At 47.6% G+C, this 5139-nt stretch overlaps 1 pseudogene; it reads right to left on the bottom strand.

Moving 5' to 3' along the window:
* Positions 1–3984: 3984 nt before the first annotated feature.
* On the bottom strand, positions 3985–4683 carry LOC103601464 (annotated as a pseudogene).
* Positions 4684–5139: the final 456 nt, after the last annotated feature.

The raw sequence follows: 5139 nt of genomic DNA, 5'->3' as shown, positions 1-5139 counted from the left end.
AAAACAAAACCAAAAAAATACAAACCTCTTTAATTCCTGACTCAGAGTTGATGTTGAATGAACATTTGTCAAATGAACCATGACCCTTAATTTAGTAATAACGTGTAAGTTTGGAATTACCATCTCGAGATCTTGGCATTGGACATGATGCTATTTCCTGGCCCTGTTCACTTGTGGAGAGTCTGTACAGGACTTCAGGCCCAGCATCCACCTTCCTGGGTTCCCGTCTCCCTATCCTGACCGCCTACAGAGGTTGTCCAGGTGAGGAAACAGAGAGGGCGCCTTGCCCAGTGCCTGGCTGTGGGGGAAGGAGGTAAGGTTGGGCCAGCTTCCTCCCCAGCCCCCAGCCCCACTCTGCCTGCGGTTCCCAGGTTCTCACTCTCAGGAAGCCCTTTTCCTCCCACACCAGGCACAAAATGTCTCCCACACCAGGCACAAGACTTCCCAGGTCCCTGCTTCCTCTAACTCTGCCAAATTCCCTCCTCCCGGGCAGACACGAATTAAAATATTTTAAATAAGTTCTCCTTTAGTTGTTTCCAGTTATCTGCACCTCAGATGCCCCAGTGCCTGGGCGGACCACCACCGTGGACCTGCTCCCAGTGTGATGGGACAGACGCAGCGCTTTTCCTCGGAAAGCCTCAGCCTCAGGGGGAGGCAGAGCCCGGTCCCCAGGAAGCTCCGTGCGCAGGAGGAGGCAAGGGATACACAAAAGTGTTCCCAGACTCGAGGCAGGAATCCAAGCTCGGTCGGTAGAGAACGTCCCCTCCTCCCAGACTGGGCTCCTGGGCTCCTGACCCGGACAGCGGCTGTNGGATCAAATTTCCACATGAGTTTTGGAGGAGACAACACATCCAAACTCCTGTCATGGCAGCATGGCTGAAATATCAAAATAGCCCCAAAGTCACCTTATTAGAGAAACCTCAGAAACACTATTTTTAGAGGGGAGAGTAAGGGAGACTTATCCCAGACAGTGATGAGGTTGGAGGCCTACATATCTCTCCAGGAGTAGAGACTTGAGCCCATCACTTTCGTTCATCATCCATCTAACCTCCATCTATTCTTTCTACCTTCTACCTGTATGTCTGTCCATTCATCTATCCGTCCTTCCTTCTGTCCACCTGTCTATCATATCTGAGCCCCTTTCTGTGCCAGACACTGGGGATACAACACTGAGTAAGACATTGTCCCTGCCCTCAAGGAACTCAGTGCCATCAGAGAGACAGCAGATGCATAAACAAATAATTATAATACTGTACCATGTTGTGCCAGCCTCAGGAGTGGTTACCTCTGGGGAGGAAGGGAAGGACATAGGACTTGGAATGAGATCAAAGGGGACTTCAAATATATCTGTGACTTTCTGTTTCTTTAAAGAAAGATCTGATTCAAACATGGCAAAATGTTAAACATCTGTTAATCTGGGTAAACTATGCATGGGTGTTTGTTGTGTTAGTCCCAGTTCTTTTCTGTAGGTCTGCAGATTTTTGTTTGTTTTTAACAGCTTTTTAGAGACATGATTTATATACCATATAATTCACCTATTTAAAATATAGGTTATTATTTCTTTTTTTTTTTCTCTCAGTGCCTGGCTGGTATGGGTATCCGAATCCTGACCTTAGTGTTATATAACATCACACTCTTGCCAACTGAGCTAACTGGCCACCCTATTATTTCATAATTTAAAAAATCAAGTCATATGGGTACTGCAAACATTTGTCCTATATTTTCCAGAATAGTCCTGATTTTCCTCAATCTTATTCTTTTCAGTAAAGGTGACTCATTTGTATGTAAGAAAATGTTATTCTTGATATTTGCATATTTTGATATTTGGATATTTTTTCATATAAATAAAATCTTAAATGTTAAAACCTACAAATTCATAACATGAGTGAAAGCGTAGCCAGGCTATAGAAATGCCCAAGTGTGGAGAAGAATGCTAAAGAATCTTGTGGGGAGGTAGGGGTGAAGAGAACTCAGGAAAGATTTCTTGGCGCTCAAATAACTGGTCTCAGAACACATGGATGCTACATTGCCCAGTCAGGATTTGAACTCAGGTCTCTGTGACTCGAAATCACATAGACCACCTCACTTTGAAGGATGACTAAGGTTTTGCCACACAGTGAACCACGTCTAGGACGTGTCCTCAGACAGAGTTGGTTTTGATGCCTGACTTGTCCACTTTACATACTGAGTCTCAATTGTTCCATCGATATAATAGGGTTAATAACACCAGCCCAGTAAAATTGTTGTGAGGAGTAAAGATCATAAATGTACAATACGCTGGCATATAAGTATTAATATTATTATTTATATTAATATTAATAAAGCATTGCAATTAAGGGAGTAGAGAAGGCTGGTAGTGAGCTCCAGGACTCTCAACCTCCTGAGCCTTCTCAGTTGCACAGATACTCTCCCGAGCTGAGTCCTGCTTCCACTTACTCCATGAAGTCTCCCAGGATTGTCCCCCCTCACCCTGCTGCTTCCTTCCCAGAGCTCCGGGCTCCTGCCATGGACTCTCTCTGCTTCACATGGGTGTGGTTTATGTCCCTAGTGAGGGAGTGTCTATGACATACTGGGGGCCAGTTTCAGTTTTAGATCAAGGTGACTCCCTGACTCAAAGGTTAAGGAGCCGGGAGGAGCCCTCGGCCACACCCAGAGGAGACTGTCACCAGAGGAGCGGGGTCTGGTCCTCCCCTCCGTCCTCGTCTCCAGGGAAAGTCCTTTCTGGTGTCTCACCTCAAGTCTTGCTAGTAATAACAAGTACCTTACTCGCCTTCATTTTATTTTATTCCCCAACATCAGCGGGCGGGGTAGGCCGGGCGGGAGTTAGCAGTGAATGCAGAGGAGAGTAACCAGCAGCTGGACCGGAACCCGACTTCAGGTCACTCGGTCCAGTGCTCTTTCCACCACCCCAGAGGGTCTCCCGCTGACAGAGGCTCTAATGCTGAGACCATCCACCTGGGCTGCCCAGGAGCACTTCCAGGACCCTCTCACCTGTGTTTCTCGACTGATGTCCAGGAATTAGGTTGGGGTCAGAGGATCTGCCCCCATCTCAGCCTAGGGTAAATTGAGGCCCAGGCTAGCCAGTGCCCCAACTTAGCAAGGCAGCCTCTTCATGAAACACCCGCCAACCCCTTTGGTGGGACCCATCAGGTCACAGCTGAATGCCCCACCCTTCAGGCCCAAGATCCTGGTCCCTAACCTCTTATTTCCAGCCCATCTCAACCCCCACTTAAAAGCACTAACCACTGAGAGGCTCCTGACTGTGGAAGCATTTCTTGCCAGCCAAGGAGAAGGGAGTGAGTCCTTCGGGATAGGCTGCGCACTCTGGAGAGCAGGGCCAGGCTGCTGCGTCCCATATCCCAGTGCTATGCCCTGGCACTGGCACAGGGTGGCTTTCAGGGCACGTTGGATAAATGGACAAGTGAGCCAGACGTTAGAAACCCTGAGCTCATTTGCTGTAAGTCCTCTGAGGAGCCCTGATCTCCCTCACTCTCCACCATTCCCTGCTGCATGCCCCCAGGGAGGCTCAGGTGCCTCAGCACTTCCAGACAAGAAACAGATCCTCTTAGCAGCATTCCTTGGAAGGCTGGGCATTTATTCAGCAAACATCCCCATTTGGAAGATGAAAAAACTGAGTTAATCCAGAAACAGGAAGTAAATCATCTGTTCAGAAATAATAAGTAACAGCTGACTGAACGTTAACAACCTCCCTGTGCCTGTAATTGTGGGGATAATATGACCTACCTTATAAATATAAAGTGTTTGGAACAATGCCTGGCACAAAGTAAACACTCAATAAGTGATAGCGATTTATTATTTATTATTTGGTCCTTATAGGGTTTCATAGGGTTTCATATATATAGGGTGATATATCAATATATTAATATGTATAAATATATAAATGTATTTTTATTGATATGTGTAAATATAAATATTTTATTTATATATTATTTTATATACATACATATATATATATAATCAACCCTAGGAAGGAGGAAGCATTTTTATCTCTTGGAAGTCATGTGGCAGAGCCTGGATTTGAACCAGATATCACGGTTGCAAATCCCAGGATTCATGGCCCTAAGACCACTCTGCCCTGAGCCTAGGCATCACTGCACCTGGATAGCCTGCTCTTGGATACACTTCATACCCTCATGGCCTGGAACCAACCCTCCCTCCTGCCACAGCCTGGTTCCAGGGTGTGCGGAAAGGGACAGGGAGCATGCACAGGGGCCCAGGCTCCATCCCCACCTGACAGCTGTAGGGACTGTATTCTCCAGCTGTGGCCCCCAACCCCAGGCCCAGTGTGGCAGATCAAGGGCTCCCAGGTTGCCAGCTCCTCAGAGGTCAGGGAGAGCTGGGCCAAGCTAGTCCAGTTGCTGGGTAAGGGCCATAGGTGAAGGCATCCAGTGCATTGCCATTGCCAGCTGAGAACCAGATGTGGCTGTCAAAGCCAGGGGGTGCAACATTGAGGATCAAGCAGACCACCAGTGTCTGCTGCTTCTCATATACCAGCAGCGTGATTAGTGGGGCCAGAGAAGGGAAGGGCGGCCGTCCACACCTGCAAGAGAGCTTGTGCCTGTAGGGGCTAGTCAAGAGTGTGCCCTCCCAGGCCAGCATCTCATTGTAGGATATGGCTCTGGTTTCTCTCTTTCCATCTAGCCTTCCACTGTCACCATCCATCTACCTATCCTTCTACCCACTCATCCATCCCTTCCTCCTTGCATCTACCCAGCTAACCACCCTGTCTTCCCTCCATCCATCCATCCTTTCATTTGCCCATATATTCATCCATCCTTTCTGTTTTAGTCCATTTTATGTTGCTATAACAGAATTACCTGAGACTGGGTAATTTATGAAGAAGAGAGGTTTATTTGGCTTACGATTCTGGGACAGCTGCATGGTGGCACAGGCCTCAGGCTGCTTCTACTCTTGGCAGAAAAGCGGTAGGCAGCCGGCGGCAGGTACAGGAAGATCACATGGTGCGAGGAAGCAAGAGAGAGAGGAGGTGCCAGGGTCCTATATACAACAAGCTCTAACGGGAACTAATCCTCAAGTCTTGCTAGTAATAACAAGTACCTTACTCGCCTTCATTTTATTTTATTCCCCAACACACGCAAACATGCACAAGCACCACAC

This window comes from Galeopterus variegatus, unplaced genomic scaffold (genome assembly GCF_000696425.1).
Source record: "Galeopterus variegatus unplaced genomic scaffold, G_variegatus-3.0.2 Scaffold3742, whole genome shotgun sequence".
NCBI classification, from domain to species: Eukaryota; Metazoa; Chordata; class Mammalia; order Dermoptera; family Cynocephalidae; genus Galeopterus; species Galeopterus variegatus.
The sequence above is the reverse complement of the archived record's forward strand: the minus strand, read 5'-3'. Positions and strand labels throughout refer to the sequence as shown.